This window comes from Pteropus medius, unplaced genomic scaffold (genome assembly GCF_902729225.1).
Source record: "Pteropus medius unplaced genomic scaffold, Ma_sr-lr_union100, whole genome shotgun sequence".
NCBI classification, from domain to species: domain Eukaryota; kingdom Metazoa; phylum Chordata; class Mammalia; order Chiroptera; family Pteropodidae; genus Pteropus; species Pteropus medius.
Genome location: NW_024342467.1, coordinates 18,489,606 through 18,513,357, shown reverse-complemented (window position 1 = coordinate 18,513,357; position 23,752 = coordinate 18,489,606). Strand labels below are relative to the sequence as shown.

Genomic DNA, 23,752 nt, shown 5'->3' with positions numbered 1-23,752 from the left:
TCCAAACCAGAATAGGGATGTCTGCATCAAAAATCCCCAGGCTGCTTCTAGATTTTCTGGACTCCTTCTTGTTTTATCAAATCAGAAAGATAATTTTAAAAAATAGGCAATGTATTCTCATCAGAACCAGATGAGAACATTCTTCCTAATGTTCTTCCTGTCTAAAAGTTGTGAATACGAAACACAGTATCGACTCAGCACGACGGTCCATGCTTGCCAGAGAGAGGAAGCCCTTGACCAAAAAAGCAAAGCCGGATATAAATAGATAAATAAAAACTGAAATTTTTTAAACAGAGTAAGAGGTTCTTGGCTTAATTTCTTTCAATTTTTCTCCCTCTTTTAAAACATTATCGATTAAAATATTAAATAGTACTATTGAAATATTTAATATTAATCAATATCACATAATATATATGTATTATTATATTATATATTAACTTATTACATATTAATTATGTTAATATAGTAACATATTAATGCATAACATAATACATATATATAACATTGTGTAATAGATAACATAATTTATATAATCAACATGAATTAATATTAAATATTAGTATTAAAATAGGAAATATTCCCCTCTTTCAAAATATAAAATTATTTATAATGCTAGTAAACAAACTTCACTTAAAAATTCACTATTATTTGATTAGTCAGATAATCTTTTTTTTCTAGAATTATTATTTAGAAACATTTAGCGGGGGTGAAGGATTAAATGAATGTTGATCACATTATACATATTATCTCCCTTAAGCCTTAGAATAATTTTGTGAAACGAGTATTATTCTACCCATTTTACAGATAAGATGGAAAAATTAAGGCTCAGAGAATTAAGTCATTTGGTCAAGTTCGCTCAAATAGTAAGTGTCTAAATAAACTTTGAGGCCAGGTCTGCTATTCCAAAGCCCCATTCTATCCTGCATGTGGTACTGCCTCCCAAGGAGGGAGAGATTCTCAAACACTTTATTAAGGTTTCTAAAAAAGTATTAACTCAGAGGGAGCTCACGTTAAAAGCAATGAATGAAGACAAAAGGGCACTCACTTCGCTGTGAACGCAGTAAGTTCACCAAACCCATGAGTCTTTTCTCAGGATGACTCCATTAATCGGGAGGAAATCCCGGGACCAGGCCTACTTCCCCCGCCTGGAAATCCATCTCAAGAATATTGACTGGACACGGCATTACCCTTCAGGCCGCTTTTTAAACGTTAAACAAAGTGGTTGTGTCCATAAATAACCCCTCCTCTTCACCACACAGAAGATAATACTTTGAGAGTAGAAGATACACTCATAGCTTCACTTTGCCTGATTCTGGCAGCTTCTGTCCCCAGCCCCAATTCTCAGTGGTAAAAGCAGTGCATCGGGGCTGGGGGTCATGGCTGGAGGTTAGGAATTGCCTGATAGCTTTTCTTTTCTAGTTTGCTGTGCATTTCAAAACAGGCAGGCGTGGGGCCCACATCAGTGCATCGTCTGTGCCAAAGAATAGGCTTGACAAAAAAGCAGTTTCTTGTGTCTGTGGGCAATTTGTGGAGTCCTTCTTAAAACGGGCACAAAACAACTCGAAAAAAAGACATTTACTCCAACAGAAAAAGAGAAACGGGCAGACAGAAAAATCAAGAGGCAGGAATGGGTGTGGCATATCACAAGACGGCACGGGTTTTCTTTTTCAAGTCACAGAAGAAAAATGAAGAATGACAGAAATTGTCACGGGGATGCTGTGAGCTTGAGAGGGGCGCTGCCTTTGTGACTTTTTTAAAAGGTGCGTGTACTTGTGCTGCTGTTTTTAGCTGGCCAGAGAATGCAGGGGAAGCCATTCCCCCCACCTCCTTGGTAATCCTGTCTCTCTTGGGGGACCTCCATTTTGAACTCAGGGGCATTAACTGGATTAGTCTATCAAGTCCTTCTATCCTTGGGGAGTATCTCATTCCCTCAGCTTGATCGTAAAGCTGTTACATTGGAGAGGATAGAGTCCCCTGTAAGTATTAAAAGTGCACGTTTATGTGCGGGTCCCTTTTGTAAAAATCAATCAGATTTAGCTTTGAAACATAACTCAAAGACAGTTCACTTTGACAGGAAGGAGGTACAGAATATGATATTCCAGAATCAAAGAACTTTTTATTCCCCAAAATGAAATACGATTATGCAAATGTTTACAAGCAGCATCTATTTTACTTTCTCATTCTTGGTCTTCGGAAAACTATATATCATTGTTACTTACAAAATCAATGTAAGGGCCGAGTCCCCCCCGCTCTCCGCTCTGCAGCCATCGGCTTAGTTTTAGCCTTCATTGGAAAAAACACAACCAGCCAAGAGCAACACATGCACAGTACCTATGGGAGCTTGAATAGGCTGCAGTGCAGGCAGGTGGGGCGCTATCAGATACACCCACAGTTAGCTAACGTCTCCTCAAGCAAACCCAATGTACTAACCCTACCAGAAGGCCTGTCCATTCCACTGGATTTCTGTGAACCTCTGGAGCATCTACCTTTTATCTGTTTGCCACATTACTGTTACTAAACTTGAATGAATGAATGAGTGAGTGAGTGAATGAGTGAATGGGTAACTCAATGGGTGAATGGGTCAATGGATGAATGAATGAAAGATTAAGAAGCACAGGCTCTGTAGACGTAGGGCCCCGAGTGCAAATCTCACCTTGTGCGACCTTCTGGAACTCGGAGATTCAGTTTCCTCATCTGTAAAATGGAGATGAGAATAATAAACTATTTCACAGGGTTTAGGAGAGGATCAAATGATAAAATGTTCCTAAAAACGTTTCATAAACTGTAAGAATGTAATTTAACAAAAGATTGTGTTGGTTTAAGTGATACTGAGAAAAATGTTGGATGCTCTGGAGGGTATTTTTGGAGCAGGAGAAACTCTTTGGAGCCAAAATAAAAACAGTGAGGGGAGGTCATGAATGATTAAGGGAGGTGAGTGTCTGCTACTGTCTATGGAAAACAGAAATCAAAACATAATTCCCTAAAAACAGAAAAATGAACCTTTCAAGTATTGAAAAAAATCATGGCAACAGACCCTGGTCATCATTCCTGCATAATGTGAACATGTTTCAGATTATAGATCTAGTTTGCTCAGGGCATAGTCAGAATCCCCCAAAGCCATCATTTTCTATTTTGAATGCTTTTCCAAATATGTAATATTCAAAATAAATGGTTAGATGCCACACGCACAAAAAAAGAGAGCGCTCGTGTTTTTAATAGCTTGTGAAATGCAGCCATGGGCCTGCTGGTTGGGGTGGAGAGGAAGTAGCCCATAAACAAGTCCATCAAGCGTGACAGAGCATGTTTGAGCTAAGTTTCACACAAAGAAATGTCTTCCCCAGTTCCAAGTGCCTGGGTCCCTCCAGCAAGATCACATCCTTCTGGTAGAGACACGGGGCCCTTTAAGAAAGCGACAATGATACCTTGTAGTCCTCATCTTGCAGCTGAGAGATATGAGGTTTAAGGTTTACGACAAATGTGGGATCTATTTATTCCTCACCTCTAAAACTGATAAAATCTTTTCCAGCAGTCTTATAAAGTCAGCGTTTGAAGGAGAGTGTATTATGGAAAGCATAATTTCAGTTTAATTTTACTATTGACCAATTGAGTGTGCGTTGGAAAAGACATCTTTCGGGGAGGAGGAAAGATGGAATTCTTTTAGATTCCTTCATCTAGTACTTAGAATTACCCATCTAAGCAGTTACAGAGTCTACTCAAATTAGTAGATTCCCTGAGAGCTAATGAAATACATTCAAGTAGCCAGAAAGAACAAAAACCTAAAATCTGTGTTCTACTCTTAATCCATGTACCCCAACCCCACCACTCTGTGTGCCGAGTCAATCTGAATTATAAATACGAAGCCTGGATGAGCCATAGAGAACATCCTTCAGTTTACAGATATAGAACCAGAGAAGTAAAGAGACTTGCTCAAAGCTACATTGTCTGTAGTGTAAGATTAATGGATATTTTCTGTTATAGCCACAGCGTCTTAGGCATAAGTCTTAGGGTTTTGTCTGTGTGTTCGTTTTTCCATTTTTCTCTCTACCTTTCTCTTTGGATCCCTCTTGCTTCAGTGGGGAAACAGTGTTCTCTAGGAAACTCGATGTAGGAATTTAAGAGGTCGGGACACAAATCCTGTGCTATAAGTCACGATGCCGCAGGGAGATATGGTGGGGGGAAAAAAACATGGTTTGGGCATCCGACGGCCTGGGTTCAAACCCAACTCTACCGCTTACCAGTGAAGCGACATTGGCAAGTTAGAGTCCTCTGAACTGTAGTTTCCCTCTGTGAAATGGGAATGACAATGGCCATCTCGGAGCGGTGACGCAGAATGAAATGAAATCACCACCTGTGAAACGGCGGGTACACCACACGTAATGCTGGCTGCTATCACGGGGCAGACCGTCCCAGCGGACGGAGGGAAAAGGCCACTCAAGACCTTTCAGCCTCACTGGTCTTCCTTATCAATACCCTCCGCAGGGTCTGAGAGAGCAGCAGCTCCCCAGCAGTGAGGGAAGAAAGCAGACGCATTAGGATTAGGGAGAACTGAAAAAGCCACCTGGTGAGGCATTCACAACACTCCCAACTGCTCCAAACAGACACACGTGCTAAAATGTGTTTTGTGCTTTTTAACAGGTCCCTTTCTCTTTTCTACCTCCAGGTAACTAGGACATATGGAGCCAAATGTTTTCACATAAATGTTCATAAATACTCCACTTACTTCACAGCATCGATATTTTAACTATTTGAGAAATTTTTCAATTCACCCGTCCCTACGCCACGAGTCTTCATTTCTCACGTCAAACAAAAGCTCTCAGGCACGCCTTTTCTCGCTGACACTGACAGAGAAAGTCATTTAGCAAAGTGGATATTTATTTAAGTGACTGGGCGTTGATTTAAACGCTAGTGATAAATTTGTGGATCTTGCTCTAAAGACTGTTATTCCTGGTAATGTAATTGTCATGGGTCATAACTACAAGACAAAGTACAGCTTCAGCCACCCCGCTTGTTGCAGAGGATGGAATGCCAAGTGATGTTTTGACTGTGGCGCATTTCCTGCAGAACAGAGAACAATAGACCCTTCTCAATACGGGATTAAACACATATGAAAACACGTCTCGAAATCGGGTGGAAGCATGGGTCTGTCAAGGAGACATAGGAGTTTCTTTCTTTCTTTCTTTCATAGCTCTAAAGAGCATTCGGTTAATGACATTCGATGGCACCCCACTGCCTCCTAGAACAGCTTTGCTTCCCTTCTGGCTCCATGAGCTCGCCACTTTCCTACCTCTGTGTCTTTGCATGTACTTTTGCCCCTGCCTGAAATCTTTTTTCCTTTTCATTTATTTCACCCAAGCTTAAACTTCTTTTTTCATTCTCTAAGAGTCAGCTCAATCCTTACTTCTTGGAAAATCTCCCCAGGAAAATCTTCCCCAAACCGGGCAGAGATCTGGCTCAGCGTTAGCAAACCTGTGCTTCACGACCCCCACGTGACTGAGAGTGGACGCACTCGTGTGTCTGTGGGCCCAGTAAGTGTGACTTCCTTAAGGCGGGGTCCACAATTGTGCATTCCTATCTGCACAATAGATGCTTAATAGATAGTGTTGATTGAATGACTGAATCAGTTCACAAATCGATGAATGAATGACCTTTCTGCCAAAAAGAAATGAAGATGGTATTTCTTGTAACTTATAGAGACTGGGAATTTTCTGCTACTGCAGCCTAGCTGATGCAGGCAGAGCAATTACATGATAGGAAAAATTTCATCTTTACTTTTGGAAAACAGTTTGTTTTAGAAACAATCTGAGATAACAGATCATATTTTCTGCATTCTCCTTTCTTATTTGTTATTCTCAAACGATTTTTAGAAAAACAGGATGTTACTTGCTTTAGAGTACAATTATTTCTGATCATGACCCTTCATCAGAATGTTTAGTCCTTAATCAGTAGGCACGAATGAAAATGATGATACTTCCTCCCCCATCTCAAAAAAAAAAAAAAAAATGATGTCAGTGATGTCAGATGGGTAATAAGCCACAGGAGCAAAAGTAGAAAGTATTAAACCATCATCAAGAAGGTCTTATTTCTATTCCTGTGTCAGGCACGATGGGAAAAACAGAAAAGAATCACACAATTCACGTGATACATATGTGTTCATGGGGTCGTTCTGCAAGAGTCCGCCCCAAAGCTTCCTGAATAAGAAGCTCTGATCACACAGGTTGACAAAACATGTAGAAATGACATGCTATCGAGGAGACCGACTTAAAAGTATTGAACTATTGTACATGGAAATTGCCCAGATTGGCCCATGATGACCATATATGGTCCTTCGACATATGGAGAGAAGAAAAGTTAAACAATAGATTCCCAGTTTTCTCAGCAGCAATCCTGCTGGTGAATCCCGCAGTTTGAACTCATGAGAAAGGCTTCCTGTCTCCACGGTCCACTAGGCTAGACAGGTAGGTTCTCTCTGCATCTTAGGCTCCAGTTAGCAAGGAATTCCTCTAAACCATTCCTCACTAAGACAACCTCCCTTGCTCATTAAATGCCTCTCAAAGAGAGAGTGTGCAAAACCTTTCCTCAAGCCATCCCACAACATTCTAATCAGATTTGGAAGAGCTGGCCTGGCATTTAAATGTAAATGTCAATAACAGCAATCAAACCATGTGCCCAGCACTGTGAAGCACATTCCTCACAAAAAAAATCCTGGCGTCTCCTGGTATTTTTATCCCCACTTTACGGATGGGGAAACTGAGACTCAGAGATTGGCCGGTTTGAATATTTATGGAGCTATGATGTGGTTGATGCAGATCACACCCAGGCTGGCTAACTCCCAGGTACATTTTCATATCCGCCGCTTTTGGATGGCCCCAGTGGTCTCCTCCACACTTGACCTATCGGAGCACAGAAAAAGCCAGCATAAAAAACTGCTGAGAGACTGTTTCTAAGGCACTTCCCTCCTCGAAGCTGAAGAATCGCAGCCCTTTAGTGTTTAATTCAGATGATTTTTAAGTTCTCACCGTTATCGTCTTCGTCATTGCCAGTCATCAGAACTACCATTCATTAAACCGGTTCTGTGAGCCACGTCCTCTATTACACATCTACACGAAAAAGACTGAGATGCACGACTACCTACACTCTATGAATTCACAAAATGAATGTCTAGTGAGATGAGCTGACTCCCCAAGACCTGGTTTCTGGTGAGCCGCAGAGCCAGGATGCTAAGTGTGCGATGCTTTTCAGGCCCGGCTCCCCCTGGAGCCCCTCGCTACACTCGCACAGTTGAAGCTCTTGACTCCTTTCTATCCGAGCCCTCCCTGAATAACGATCAGTCACAGAAACTAGTGCTGGACCCTCAGAGCACCGTGGAAAGAGAATAAGGCTGCATGCCAGCATCACGTTTCAAATGACAGCCCTCACTGCAATGCTGTCTTCCTCCACTGCACACCTTACGTCATTTCTTCCTCTGAAACACTGCGGGACAGTGTGGAAAGGGCATAACCTGATCCAGGACGGCCAGTCAAATTCCTTCTGCTTAAAGGACCCGGACAGGAAGTGACTACAAAACAGCCAGTCGACAGACTTTCCTTTAGCAGGTTCCTCAGAAAGCTGTCGGAAATTTCCAAAACCTTCCTGATTTAAAGAGTTTGGCAGGTTACTTAAAACACTTCCTTCCTTAGTTTCCAGAAGAAACCTCGAGGCAATATGGCGGAGTTAAGTGGCCTTGGGCATGTGTCACTCTCCAGGTTCCACTTGGAACGGCAGTAGGGATGGATGAGCTGGTCGAAAGAGGTGGAGGGTGAGAGGGGAGGATCTTGAAGCGGATGTGTATAAAATGCACGATATTACTTACTTTGTGCAATGTGCAATCGTATGCAAAATTGTCACCATTTATTAGTAGATCAGTTCTGAGTGGTGGCTTGGCGGTGGTGATAGTCAGCCAGCGAAGACCTTGAAGCTTAGCACGGCCTTCCCTATTCACGGAAAGTAGCCGTGCCAAACCTCCACTCCCAATCTGTCAAGTGGAGATAAAGACAACGGCCATGCAGAATTTTGTGAAGACTCAGCGAGTTGACAAAGACAGGGCTGATACACAATAAATACTCAACTAATGGTAGTTATTTATTAACATCGACTTGGGTTAAAACTATTTGCCACTCTTCCTCCTCCTTCACTGAGCTGTTCCAAAAATATCTTCCCTAATACAGGCGAAAGTGCTCTGACTTTGCCGACAGAAAACTTCTCCACACCAAACGCTGATGTGGAGGACAGAGGACACTTTCCTAAATACTTACATCTCATTGAGACCAAAAAAGGATTGAGGTGGCTCACAATTAAAAACCAAAGTGCAAGAGATCCGTGGAGCATGAAAGAAGGTAGAAGACAAGATTCCAGGAAAGGGGAGAGGGAGCCAGAACAGACACAGGGTGGAGCTCCCCAGAGTCACCTGGGGGAGGGGGGCGAGTACCCCAGTGCTGGTTCTGCTTCACTAGGTCCTCGGCAGGGGGCCCGCATTCTGCATTTCTAATAAGCTCCCTATGAAGCAAGTGCCTCTGGCCTGTGGGCCTCACTTTGCGTAGCAGGGTTAGGGGAAGCTAACTGCAACTTCATCGCTCAGGTGAACCTTTCTGCAAAATGCAGCGTAGTCCTGGTGTAGATGCGTTCTAATGCTTTTTAATTAGCAGGAAACTCTGGGAGTCTTGGTGCATGTCAAACAGTCCTCCCCGCTGAAGAAATGCTTGCTCTGTTCCACCTCTCCCTCCTCCTCTGGGACCTTCTGGACCTGACACTGAGCGGGAAATTTGATGTGCCTGACAACCCTCTTTCTAAATGATTTCAAGGAAGAAGATGTAGGCTGCGCAGATACTGGAAATGCATGATGTAACCTTTTGCATTCAGAGAAAGGGCTGTCCCTAATTCGAGCCACATTTCCCCCCAATGAAGTAGACGTATTTGAAACTGGAAAACATCCAAAGAAAATATGGTACTCAATATATTTTTGCAAATCCTAGCCTTTGCCTCCTTGTGGCCCGATTACCTGCCTGCGCCTGGCATGGCCCTCCCTCTTACCTCATGCTGGACGCCTCCCAATTCCAACTCCTACTTGAGCTCTCAAGTGAGGCATCTGTGGGTGAGAAATCTATAAAGCACTTAAAGGTTGTTGAGAGCCTCCCAGGAGTCAGGCCATGTGCTAAGAGCTGTAATAGATTATCTCAGTTAACCCACTATGAGGACTTTACGGATGAGGACATTCATCGAGATGGAGTGTGTCACGAGGTCACGCTTCTCTTAGGTACCACAACAGGGACTCAAATTGAGGTCTCTGTACCTCAGGATTTCTCATCCTCAACACCACTGACATTGGGATCAGATAATTCTTTGCCATTTAGGGGCTGTTTTGTACATTGTACAATATTTACAGCATCTCTGGCTTCTGCCCACTAGATGCCATTAGCAAACTCTCACTCTAGTGATGACAGCCAAAAGGGTCTCCAGACATTGCCAAATGGGAGGCAAAATTGCCCCAGGTCTAAACTCTTCCAACCCAAAGCCTGAGCAACTGATGAACAAGGATAGGCATTATTTTTCAACACTTTACAAGGCTCAGAGGTGTTATGAGCTAAATTATTTCCCCCGAATTTATATGTTGAATCTTAATACCCAACACCACAGTATGTGACTCTCTTTGGAGATAGAGCCTTTACCGAAATGATTAAATTAAAATGAGGCTGTTAGGATAGGCCCTACTCCAATCTGACCAATGTCCTTATAAAAATAAGAAATTTGGACACTCAAGGAGCCACAAAGGATGCCTGCACACAGAGGAAGGACCACGTGAGGACACAGGAAGAAGGCGGCTATCTGCAAGCCAAGGGGAGAGGCCTCAGAAGAAATCAATCCTGCCAACACCTCAATCTCAGACTTCCAGCTTACAGAACTATGAGACAATAAATTTCAGTTGTTTAAGATACCCAGGCTGTGCTTCTTTGTTACAGCAGCCCTAGCAAACTCATACAAACTCCACAGAGCCACACTGAGCTTCTTGCTTTTATGCTCCCATACCATTTTGAGTATAACTTGGAAGGTTTCTAAATTAATTCCAAGCCTAGCAAAATAAGAGGTTAACTCATGGCAATGCTGTTTATAATCCATGTTTCTCTTCACAGGCGGGGGATAACCATTGCTAGAAAAATATCTTGGAATACTTACAATGCCTTAGTAATTTAGACCTTTTATAATTACTTAGCGTTTATACCCTAATGCTAACTCTTGTTTGTGCTCTTATCTTTATGTGTCTTTAATGAAAATATACTTTTTAGAAACTATGAGTGGAATGGCAATATGGGATCATGACAAGACAGCAAGGACACTTGCAATGTCACTCCCCAGTCCCAGCTCATGGCAGAAATTACAGTGATGCTCACAAGACAAGAAGGCATCAGAATCTTTCTTCATTTATCGTCAGGCTACAGGCAAGACCGAAAGATCAGAGGTGGCAGGAGAGATGAAGCTTTATATTATCTTAGATGTAGTGCAGCGTTCTCAACTCAGGCTACCCATTAGAATCCTTTGGAGAGCTTTAAAAAATATGTAGGTGCTTAGCCTCTATCCCCCAAGTTCTAATCAATTTGTCTGAGATAGAGTCCAGGCATCAGTATTTTTCCAGTGACTCTAAAGTACTGCCAAGTTTGAGAACACTGGCTTGATGAAGCAGAGTGTTCAAACTCGACCACAATAGCTATAGGGCTGTGCACACGGCTCTCAATTTATTAGGGCCTCAGTTTGCTCACTTGTAAAATGGCCATTGTAAGCCTTGCCTTGCCTGTCTTATAGGGTGACTATGTTCAAATTAGTTACATTGAAAACCACATAAAATGTCTAGTATTGTAAATTCTAAGTGCTGACACGAGTGCTTCTGGTTCTCACCATCGCTACACCAACCCACTGTGCATCCTCAGGTGAGTAACTTTACCTCTGTAGGCCTTGGTTCAGATCCAAACGAAACGAAGCAGTGTCCAAAGTCACCTTCTGGTCCAACATTACATGTTCTTGGCAGGGCAGTTTAATACATCGTATATAACAATAGCTATTTTGACTGAGATCTGATTTTCTCATTAAACTAGAACATGAAGGTTTACATTCTTCCTCTTGACCATCAAGATGACATTAGGAATAAAATTTAAATTACACCGTGGCCTGGAAAGTAATTTGATAATTTGGATTCAAGTACCTTAAATGTTCATTTTTTTTTAGCCCAGTCATTCCAATTCTGGGAATCTATTTTAAAGAAAGAATCAGGACATAGTCAAAGTTTTATGTACAAGAACATACATTACAGCATTATTTATAGAAGTGGGAATGCTGAGGGGGGAGTTTAGATGTAACGTCTAACAAGAAAAAGCTGCTTCTATAAATTATGATAGTCATCGAATATAGTATCACATATTCATATTATAGCCACAAAAAAACATATTTTTCACAAAATATTCAATGACAAAGTACCATCATGATAAATAAAATAAATATAAATTTTTTTAAAAAAAAAAACAAGAATGAGGACAGAAAACTATACGATATAGCAATTAAATACACACACAGGAAATTAGTAGAAGGAAGCACACAAAAACCGATCAGTCATAACTTATCAGTCATGGTCGTTTTCAGATCTTTTAATTTTTTAATATTTTCTGTACTTTCCTAAATTTTCTTCCATACACATGGGTCGTTTTTACTATCAGAAGGGGAAAGACATTATTTTAAAGAGCTACGGTGGGTTTCAGATATAGTCAAGACAAAAACCTTTGAGGAAACGTCTGATGAAGGAAAGTATAAGAAGGGCTACCATCCCCCCAGCCAAAGAAACCCACGCCACCGACCAGACGCGGGCCCATGAGGAATCAGTGGGAGATACATCAGGACGTCAGGTGCAAACTGAGGGTGGGATGCTGGGACCTGCTGTCTCAGGAGACCGTTATTCAGTTAGAAAACTGTCAGAGTCTCGCTGCTCAGTGTTTAGAGGGCTTCTCTCATCTCCTCTGCAAAACTAACCTTCTAGCTGTGGAGGACTTGGGAAGGGAGAAAAGATCCAGCATACTACATGGGGGAGGATTCACCTCAAATGAATGAAGCTGAAGCTTCAGGGTACCTCACTCCTCCGGCCTCTTTCGAGACCAAGAAATATGTTCATGGAGTCGTTATTCCCCGAAATTTGTAAAAGTAAAATATTTTAACTGCAATCGATGATGACTGCAGTTGCTTCCACTTTGACTTCCTTTTGTCAGACTGCTCGCTGCTCACGTCAGGTGACATTAGAATGGCTGTGGCTTTTGGGGACTCCATCAAGTCAGAGTTTCCTAGCCTCGCACTGTTGACATCTGGAGCCGGATACCTCCCCTTGACGGGAGCCGTCCTGTGCATCGAGGGGTGTTTAGCAGCATCCCTGGACACTATTACTAGATTCCAAAGTGTCTCCAGACATGGCCAAACGTCACCTGAGGTGAGAGGAGGGTTGCAAACCACTCCCTACACGCACTTTGAGAACCGCGGACCTACGGGATATCGAGCTGGGGACACATGTCATTTGGACGTAGTAGGGTCTAATTCCACGGTCCACAGTGTAAGCTCCCAGCTGTCTTGGTGGGACTGGCTTTCCGGAGCACCCTCCCACAGCTCTGTGCTGATGCACCCCACGTGAGTGAAAAGTGTGGGTCAGACAGGTATGTGTGACATGAATAAGTCTACGGTTCCTGACACTTGCAGTCTGTGGGCAGCGGAAGGGAAACAAGATGTGAAATGTACGGAGCCAAAAGCTACTCTACAGAAAATCCCTCCAATCTGAAGTGTTAAGAAGAGGTTTCGTTTCTCACCAACGCTGATCATAATGAAAGTTCTAATGCACATAAATTACAAATGCACCGAATAAGGACATTTCATATAATTTTGTATGCAACCAGTGCATCTTCTGACATAAAGAAGCAAACTGTAACCAAAACATTTTTCTAAGCACGCAAAAATCATTAATTCCTTAAGAAGAAAAGATACATTTTAAATAGAAGTCATGAACAGGCTCTTAGATTTCTTGATAATCCATCAAATAAAGAAGAATAGAAAAAGATGTTGCTTTTTTTTTACCATTTGCATGAAATTACTGCTATGGATGAAGATTACATAAAACTCATAACGCTCCATTAAAACAAGGATATCACTGACAAACTAGTTAGTGAGTACTGTCAATTCAAAGAATACTTAGAATTTATTATTTCACAAGAGAACTTGAAGAGCCCTGAAATAAATTTAATAAAGTTTTTTTCTAAATTTGAGAACAACTCTAAAATTTTACATAGTACCAATAACAAGTTGTAAAGTTAAAAGTGCTTTATAAAACTACCAACAGCAAAAATAAAAACCCAAAACAGGTTCATTTAATCGACCATGTCAGAGAAAAGACAAAATTATCTTCCTATTCTCTCCACAGAAAAAAATAACACAAAATGTCATATGATGAGGTGGCCAAGAGTATGCATGCAGATCAAAGATACAGGAGAAAAAAATATTATGGGGTCAGGGATCCAGCATTTAATTAATGAAAACCAATTATGCTATCATTCTGGATGTTGCGATGTTTGTGACAATTGTTGGCTTTTAAATATTTTAATTTGAGACTTTCCTCATTCTGATGTATTTTTAATTCATAATTTTCTATTTTTTCTCATTGGGCACCCCCCCGCCCAAATCGCATAAGCTTCAGGCCTCACCACCCTCTGGGCCCTCGCGCACACACCCCGGCCAGGCCCTGGGTATGTGTCCTCTCAGGTCATATTCACACCTACTAATGAAGCAGGTCCTGTTATTCTCCCTTTTACAGTTAACCTAATTGATTGGATCATATACCTCTCTCCAAAACACGTTAACGTCTCTGAGACTCAATTTAGAAGTGCCAAGAAGTCTCCGTCACAGGAGAAATCTCTGCTAGCCTTCGTTACCAAACTGTAGAGTCCGTCCACATGTGTCAGTGATTCTGGTGTCAGAACAGAGCCAACACCCTCCTCCCCATGGCCACCTACAGAGGCACAGAAGCTCTGGAATCAGCAGCTAACGTGACTGAGCCCCTATCTAATCTACTATGAACTAATCAGCTCAATTAAACTATCTCCTGTTTTTAAAATGTAAAAGATAAGTTAGGTAAATTATACTCTGAATAAGGCAAAATAAGTACATTTAGTTTATCAGCATTCTGCACAAAATAGGGACCAACTGACGATATGTCCCTATTTGTAACATTAGGCCATTTACACCGAGATCATATTTGTTTTGGTGTTCTGAGGAAAAAGATTTTTAGCCTTGTAGGCCATCTCTGAGAGGTCTGTTAAAAATTCCAGAAAGTTCCACAAGTGCCAGGACTATGCGATAGTACCTAGCATAGTGCCTGGCACATATATGCGCTCAACGAATAATTGTTGAATGAACAAGATTCTACCATTCTTCCCTGTACTCTAGAAGTGAGGGAGGTAAGGATATAAGAAAATATGAGGAATCATTTCCTTTGTGCAGTGACCCCTACTTAAAAGGAGAAACCCATTCTTCAGATTATAGGAGTTAAGCAGATTCTTTTAAGGGAAGCAAGGATGGATTCTAGTGACTTAGGTAGATGCATCTTAATAGCACCGAAAGAATACAAGATGAATCCTATGAGAATCAAAAGGCAGCTAAAAGCTAGAAATTCCCACAAGGGGCTATTGATCTTAAAGACTAAATTTGGCAAAATTCTTTCTCTTATCAAAGATCAGGCAATCCAAAGATTTAGCCTCTAAAGGATGTAATTGATTAAAATTTTTCAGTTTCCATGTCTGCATTTCTACATATCTGACTGTTAGGCCTATTAGCCAGGAAAGTATATTATATATCCTTCTAAAATGTGCGATTTATAAAAGTTGCTTCGATCTCAATACTGATTTTTATTACATAGTGGGACCATTTCCTTCCTTCTCTTTTGAAAATGTATAGCTCTAACACCATGTTTCACAGGAAAAAGTTTCCCACAGCCAATTTTATAAAAACATATTAAAAAGAATTCTAAAGATTATTCCAAAATTCTTTCCTCACCAATGACTGGTTTTGTATTTGTTATGCCCGAATCAATATACAACATTCCTATATTCTCTTGCTTTTGCCTTTTACGGGTTCTTATTTACATGGTCATCCTCGTCTATTTTTAAAGGGTGGCAGTATGAGATGATGACACGTAGGACTGAGAGCTCGCTGTTTCATCTTTGTCACTGGCATTAGCTGAAGCTCACGGTATAACTTTCCCCTCTGCTTCTTCATAGTCCATCCTATTACTCACCAGTGGTCAACCAGAGTAAATGAACTGTCACTTAAAAGAGAATGATTTTCCTGTTAATTTATCAAATTACTAACTCCATTTTTCAGTCTATTTGTATAGGATATGTAGGATACTGCTTCCTTCAAATGTATTTTGCAAGAGCACATGGGTGATGGTGATCAGTTTTCAAAGCTGACTAAATTTGAAACCAGACCATTTGGGAAAAATGCGAAAAATTTCAAATGACTCAAAAATACGACAGGCTTCAATTATATTTTAACAGCTTTCACAGCAAACCTCAGTGTCTGTTTTGGCAAAAAATATCTCATAACTTTATTGAGAAAAACAAGCTTGAAATGCCAAACATTTTTAGCAAGATTTCAGACTTATGGTTTATGGCTTTATGATTTAAAATAATAGGAAAAAATAATTATTAAAAAAAGTCTAGGATAAAAGTGCCAAAATTCAAATTTAAATTCTTCCAGCTACCTGCATGTGGGTCTTTAGAGCAGCTTTATTTATAATTGCCAAAAGTTGGAAGCAACCAAGATGTCCTTCAATAGATGATGGAGAAATAAACTCTGGTACATCCAGACAATGGAATATTATTCAGCACTAAAAAGTAAAGAGCTATGAAGCCATGAAAAGACATGGTGGAAACTTACGTGCATATTAGTAAGTGAAGGAAGACGATCTGAAAAGGCCACATATAGTGGTATGGTGCCAACTCTATGACCTTCTGGAAAAGGCAAATTTGACAGTGAAAAGGTTAATTGTTGCCAGGGGTTGGGGGTGAGTGGGTAGGGGCAGTAGGGAGGGATGAACAGGCAGAGAACAAAGGATTTTTAGGGCAGTGAAAATACTCTATATGATACTACACTGGTGGATTCATGTGTCATTAGATATCTGTAATGTCCAAACTCACAGAATATATAAGACTAAGGGTGAGCCCTAATGTAAACTATAGCCTTGTGGTAATTAGGATGTGTCCAAGTAGAGTGATCGATAATGTAAAACATGTACTGCTCTGATGGGGAGGTGTTGATGAAGAGTTAGGCTATGTATTAGTGGGTACATAATACATGGGGTATTTGGCAGCAGGTATGGGGGCATGGATCTCTGTACCTTCCTCTCGATTTTGCTGTGAACCTAAACTGCTCTAAAAAATAAAGTCATTTTAAAAAAAAAACAAGACACCTTCTAGGGAGTGAGTCTGTTCACTCACTAGAGATTTTCAAACAGATGGAAGACCTCCCTGTCAGAGCTGTGTACAGGGCCCAGGCAGAGGATGGGTGTTCAAATTAGATCTTAAAAACCTCAGTTAATATAGGATACAGTCAAAACAATTTAAGTCAAAACTCTACAAATAAAACGAAGAAAAACCCTGAAGGCAAAAAATTTTTCGAATAGATAATTAGGAAGTTTAACATCTAAACAGCCTGGTTAGTAAAGTGCATTAATAATTATTATTTTTAAAAATTTCTTCCAGCAGAATTAAATATCTATTATGATAGGCAATTGAACGATGTTGGTACAAGTTTATGCCAATACTCTGCCACGCTACCTCGTGAAGGGAGATGATGCCTAGTGATGGTTCAGTTGCTTCATGTTGTTTATAATGAGTTGCGTGTAATGGACTCTGACCAACGGACTCTATATCCCAGAGTCCGCCTTCTGAAGACATACTAGGCTCAAAGGGCAAGAAGTCCAAGTTAGGAGAGGAGCCAGTACCTGACTGCCCCACAAGCGGTCCACACGTGACTTTGGCTCCTCCTAGTGCCAACAGGACTAACACTTAACACGTAGAACCCCCATGAAGTCCTCAGAGGTTAGGTAAAATTGGAGAGGAAATAAAATCTGAGGCTGCATTGGTTATACTGCCCCATCATGGAACACAACTCCTGCTGACACAGCCTTCCCGAGCTAGAAACAGATAACTAACCAACTAGCCAAACCCCATCCCCCGAGTCCCCGAGAGAAGAATGACCAGCCCCAACCTGCAGCGGAGCTGGGATGGGGACTCAGGGCCCTACATTTACAACGAAAGTCTTCCGTAGAGCCTTCCCATCTCACTCCACCCTGAAATAAACCGATTCTACTTCTTAACGCTTAAAGCGATTGTGACTTAGGCTTTTCATGGAAACTCTCTTCGCCTTCAACAGCAGCTCCTTGTTAGCACCGAATTCTATTCCGTCCATCTAGCCAGTCCCTAAGCTGGCCATGCTTTAAAGTGAGTGCCAAAGGAGGGAACAAAATGATGGTAATTGAGCCTTCTAATTTCTCCCATAAAAGTTATGAAGTTGCTGGATGAAGTGAACTTAGTATAGAAGAAATGCGTGGTAGGGCGAGGGGTGGGGGGCTCCTCCATTTCAGTCACCAGGGCTCTGGCTGATGAGGCCTTTGAACTCCTGCCCGCACCACGCCCAGGAAGCAGTGTCATTTACCATGTGCATTTAGATAATTGAAATAATAAAGATGAAATGGATACAAAAGGTCTATTATTTCATGAATAGCAACTCCTTTTTATCAGTGCATCCACGGTGAAGCGAATTAGACCACCTACATTCCTGGTTCATAAAAAGATGCTATCATTTTCCTGTATCTTTCCACCATTCTAGTCATTTTCATCTTCTTCCTCAAAAAGTGCTAATATAAGCATGTATCTATATATATGAGCTTCTGATCAAAATTACAATTCTGAATGGAAATGATGCAGCAATTTATACTAATGATAATATGCAGGCAGAAAACTGGACACAAATGTTTATATTTTCTTTCTTCGCCATGGTCATAAAAAGCTTAAGCATACAAAAATTGAAAGTTTAAAAACTCGGCTTACTATAAACTTTGAAATACTATGCTGAAAAAGAATGGAAGTGTTCATATTTAAAGCCACTTAACCTGCTATAAAGTCAAGAAAGAATATCATTCTTAAAAATTAAATACCCCTAAGATACACAGGGTCAGGAAGACATCGTTGTTTTGAGACAACTTTGTTAATTTTGAACATGATTTTGAACGTCCGAGCCCGGTCTGGAATTCCGGGGGTGAGGATAAATCACGCTTCATTTCTTTTACTAGGAACTAACACATTTAAAAGTGACAAAGCACATATGATTCAAAAGGATTCTTCTAAATCCGTTGCCAATTTCAACATTGGTTTTTCTATCTAGGACTGAACTTGAAAATGCTAAAACGAACCATCCGCAGCTCCCTGTCATAAAGAAAGAAACTAATGGATAAAAAGAGCACATACTCTCAAACTAAAAAAACAAAAACAAAAACAAAAACAAAACAAAACAAAAAAACACCAGAGAAGAAAACTTCTAAAGAAATCTCTATAAAAATAAACATTTAGTGAATCCATGCATGATGTTATCAATGAACCTTGTCACTTGCCTATGTCACAAGATGACACCTTGACAGTGGTCTAAGTTCAAAGCATGGACCTCCTAGCAAACATCCTTCCCCCACCGCAGACCCCCCTCGCCATCCTGCACTGCCTCGGCCGCTTAGAAGATCATTCTCCCTGAATGTAGTTCTTTCTCAGAGCCTAGCACAGTGGCAAGCACACACAAGGCACTTAATAAATATTCGTGAATTCGTTAATCAGCCAGTGCTCCCACATCTCCGAGGTGTCTCTTCCACCTCGCCTAACAGCCAGCAGGAGAAAGTTAATTTCCTCTTAAAGAGCCTCTAGAACGTTCTGCTCAAACCTTCGAGATGCCGCTTTGGCTTGACTTGCAAACTGGGTGTTTCCCCACAGAGGGGTGCTCTCTGGAGCTTTTTCTACAAGTGCTCAGATTAAATCGACAACAACGAAGAAGAAATCAGAGTGTAAGTAAATCATAAAGAAACTCTCATTGTTCTCTGCTACCAAATATATTCAAACAAAACCAAAAACCTCCAGCACCGTCCTTTTTTTTTCTTTTTTTTTTTTTTGCATTCCTTAAAATGTGGGCATCAGTGTTCCACAAAGGTGTCAATTCCAGCATCTCAGACTGGGTTCAGGGTTGAGGGGTGAGGGAAGGTTGTTATTAGAGAGTCTTGGGAGTATAGAGGGTTATAACACCAGAGCCAGGTTTCGGGGCTCAAAAGACCCCTCTGTCTCTAGGAGAATCAGAAATCACCTTCATACAATTTTGAGAAAATAATAGTCATGGGCATCTCTTTGCCAGCCCGCGCATAGACTACTCACCAAAAGGAATTCACAACCCAGTTCAACTCCAAAAGCATCTCATCGGGCATCTATGCAGAATCAGACTCCGTGCCAGGCAGTGGGGGTCAGAAACGAGTGAGCAGTTGTCCAGGAGGGAGGCATGAACGAATAGCTGGAACGGGACACACGAGTGTGCCTTCTGGGACACTCGGCAGTTCATCTACCAGACTTCAAAACGACAATGATTTCCCTTTTGTCTCCGAATGTGTTAAAAAAAAGAAAAAGAAAGAAAAAGAAAAAGAAAAAAGAAAAATTAATTATAAGCAGTGATCGAGCTCTGAAATTCCTAGGGGAAGTCATTTTATTTCAAACATGATCCAGATGAGAACTTGTAGGAAAGCAAAAGGGGTTCTTGCCTTCCTCCCTGTTTGAGAACGAGGGGCAAAACATAATGCAGGGTCCTGGGGCAAAGAGGCAGAGCATGCAGTCAAGTGAGAGGGCTGGTGCCTACTCCGGAGGCTCCGTCAGTGCCGAGTGGCGCACGCACTGCCGAAAGCCAGCAGGTCTGCCCCCGGACCTCGAAGGATACACGCAACCTCCTGGCACAGCCAAAACAGAGCACCTGGGCCAGGGAGTGGGTGCAGGACCAAAGGGAGGTCTTGTCTGCAGACGAGACCTCCACTTGGCCAATCTGAGAAAGACTAGGTGATACATTTATCAATTGAGGACATCAGGGAAAGAGGCCAGCAAAACACAGGGGCAAAGCTGCCAGTGACGCCAGTGGCCGCAGTGCAGCTGCAGCCAGGGAAGGACCAGCATCCTTCGTGTAGTTCCAGGTAGCATCTCTATGTAGACCCAGGGACCAGCCCGTGAGAGTGAACGCAGCCTCCACTCCACACACCCAGCCACTGTCTAAAGACAGCAGGGGACGTGGGATAGAAATGATTAGGAAATCAGAGCCATCATCCCCAAAGACGGGTTTATCTGGAGACACTCTTTTTTGATGAGACCTAAGGTTTAAAGTAGGTCGTGTATTTAGTTATTTTCTTCTCGCCTAGGAAAGTGGAGGGTCCTACAAAGCACAACAGAGTTCCAGAAAAAAAAAAAACTATATTTTCTCTTGCACATCTGAATTGCAGTGGACAGCCTCTCCACAAAAGGGGAGTGGCAGTGAGGGGTATGCCAGGCTCGAGAACACATAAAGCAAAAGTACAGAGTTGGGAATATGAATAAAACATTCGGAGATTAAAAAGATTTTCAACTTGACTGTAGCAGAAGGTTTAAGAAAAAGACTTTGGAAGGTCAGGGCAGTAGGGAAGCTCACTGCTCTCTGGATATAGAATTTAAACTTTATTTTATTGACTGCAAACTTAAGTTTGATTTTGCTAAGTAGCAGTTTTTTTCTGAATTAAAAAAAAAATCAAAATTTCAAATGAATGTCAGCATTTCCTTTCAGTGTTCTCATCTGAAGACCTTTTTCTTTTACCTAAAAACTCACTAACAATTAATTCTACTACCTACCAGTGGAGCGGAGAAGGATCCTCAGGGTGAAATAAGTCTCATGGACGAGAAGAGCTGAATTCATGACATGCATGTTTCACGTAAAAAACGATCAAATTGAGCAAAATAATATAAAGAGACACACGGTAAAACTGTACCACACCAAGGGATTGCATGGTTTTACTTTCCACTGCACTGTAAACTGCCTGAAAGAAACAAAAAAAAAAAAGCATGGCTGGGTTAAATTTCAGCACGTTGCATAAGGAATTAATTACCTCCAATTTCAAAACTAGGCTTTCTGGAGTTTGCTTTCAGTTTGGGGGAGTTATGATTTTGAATTATTTTTACACTGAATTAGCAGAGTTTTCCCTTTTCATTACCTATGATGCAAAAGCAGCTGTATCCTTCCCTATCACACAGAACTGAGGTCCTCGTGACCTCACTGCAAAAGATGGCCGTTATCAGAAGCCCCCTGTCCCCCACTCCCTACAAGAGTAAGCAGGGTGCTCCCCTTCCCCGGCTAACTTCGCCTCTTCAGCAAAGGAGAGTGGGGAGGGATAGCAGCCCACTTCGGCACTGAGTGCTGTCATCTGACAGGCCACAAAAATCTGTAGCAAGCACTGAGCAACTGAGTAACACAGGGTCATGGTCTCCCCTGCCATGTCGGTCTGCATGCCTGTACTTTGAGGGGAATGAATTTTGACCTCCATGCCACCCAACCCAAAATTTCACTAATTTCAGTTGAAATGCAATCTGGCAGTTTGGGTTGGCTTTCGTTTGAAAGTCAATGGGACTGTGCGCCTGCCACCCAGTTAACATGGGTTTTCAAGCTACTGCAGCGGGGTTGCACACACGCGACCGTATGCGGTTCTCAGCTGTTCCAGGTTGTTTCGTGTCTCTTTCCTCCAGTGAAATACGCTCACCCACTTGTCCCTAGGCAAACTCCTAAGCGCTCTTCAAGACCCAGCTCAAGCACCACTGTCAAAGGTTTCTCTGGCCTGGGTGACCTTGCACAGCCCCTAATTATGGGGTATGTCACTCTTCATTGCATTCTTCTGTTAAGAAGTGGTCAGTCTCCCCACCTCCAGTAGGAACTGTGACAACCTCGAAGAAAAAGAGTTCATTCGAAGACAATGCTTGGCGACTAGTAGGTGTTCAATAAAGGCTAATGGAACATCACGGGTCCCGATAAAAAGATGACATAACTGGGCTAAGCTGTATTAGGGGCCAAGCAAGTTGCCTCGAAATATTTGCTTTGCAATGAACTTCGTTGAGTACCAGAATGGGGTGGCAAGGGGGGTGGTGATGCCCAAGTAAGATTCAAATCAATGATCATTAACTGATATATAATGATGAATAACTAATGAAGGAAGAGATTATTAATCAAGCAAAACGTTAGAGTTGGTAGGACAAATAGGATCCCCCAAAACGGACTTGTTAACTGGTCTTCTCTACCACGGAAATTCACAGGAGGTACCAAGGCCTATACATGGATAAAAGAGGCATGCAGAAAAGAGAGATGCAGAGTCTGATGAGCTCAGGGTGGTCTGGGTGAAACAACAATCCTTCGAGTGTGGGCCAGACCCCAGGCATGAGAATCATCTGCAGTGAATCAGAACCTCTGGACGTGCAGCTGAGGGATGCGCACTTCACGCACATCCGATGGCGCTTCCCATGCACAGCAGTCTGAAAACGTAGGCAGCAGAAGAGAGTCCTTTCCCTGTTGGGAATTTCAACCTTGAACTTGTTTCAAAAGTGAATTTCAGTGGAGAGAGTGTGATCTCTTCCAAAAATTGTATTGGAGAAACTGCAAATCCATATAGAAAAAAAAACAAACAGACAAGCAAACGAGGATCTTGACCTCCACCTTAAACCACGAACAAAAAATCAATTCCAAATGGTTTGTAGACCAACATATAAAACATCAAACAATAACTGTTCTGGAAAAAAAAACATAGACAAATAGCTTCACAACTTAGAATAGGAAACAATTTCTTAACAGGTTACAGAAAGTATTAAATAATTTTTTCTTTTAGGAAAAAAATGTATAAATTGAAATACATTAAAATTAAGAACTGGTGTTATCAAAAGACACTATGAAGGAAACCACAGATAAATGTACATATCTGCAATATATATTTGCAATACAGACATTTGACAATAAGATACACGGAAGAGTTCGACAGGTGCCTCACAAAAGGCAATGGATATATGTAAAGGTGCCCAACATGATTAGTTATCAGAGAAATGAAAATTGAAACCACAATGAGATGCCACTTCACACCCAACAGAATGGCTAAAATTACAAAAGAAAAAAAAAAAAACTGACTACACCAATGTTGGTAAGGACGTGTAGCACCCAGAGCACTTACACATGACTTATGGTAAGAATCGTACAACCACTTCGGAAAGCCGTCATCAATATCCACTAAAGGCAAGCTTTGTGACCCAGGAATCCCACTCCTAAACACATGCCCAACATACACGCACGCATACGTTCATCGAAAGGCATCCGAAAGAATGTTTAGTAGCACTACATGTAATAGCCAGAAGTCGGAAACAATTCAAATGCTCTTCAATAGCAGAATGGGTAAATGGTGCTATATTCATGAACAAAATTTGTACACTAAAAAGAACCGAAGAACGCTGCATGGATGAATCTTGATAACATCATGCTGAGAACAAGAAGCCAGACCCCAAAGAGCACATTCTGCGTGATTTACGTGACGTTCAAAATCAAGTGAGACTGACCTATGGCGAAAAAAAAAATCGCG

At 41.5% G+C, this 23,752-nt stretch overlaps 1 long non-coding RNA gene across 3 annotated transcripts in view; it reads right to left on the bottom strand.

Annotated features, from left to right (window-relative positions):
• Window positions 1-23,741, bottom strand: part of LOC120602436 (uncharacterized) — a 51,311-nt gene extending 27,570 nt beyond the window's left edge. For 2 of the 3 annotated variants that reach the window (XR_005652762.1, XR_005652764.1), the window contains exons 1-3: window positions 21,902-23,741; window positions 21,000-21,184; window positions 19,518-19,735 (exon numbers count right to left, since the gene is read on the bottom strand). This is a non-coding gene — a long non-coding RNA (uncharacterized LOC120602436). The remainder of the gene's footprint in view (window positions 1-19,517; window positions 19,736-20,999; window positions 21,185-21,901) is intronic. The other variant, XR_005652761.1, reaches the window with a different exon arrangement.
• Between the last annotated feature and the right edge of the window lie 11 nt (window positions 23,742-23,752).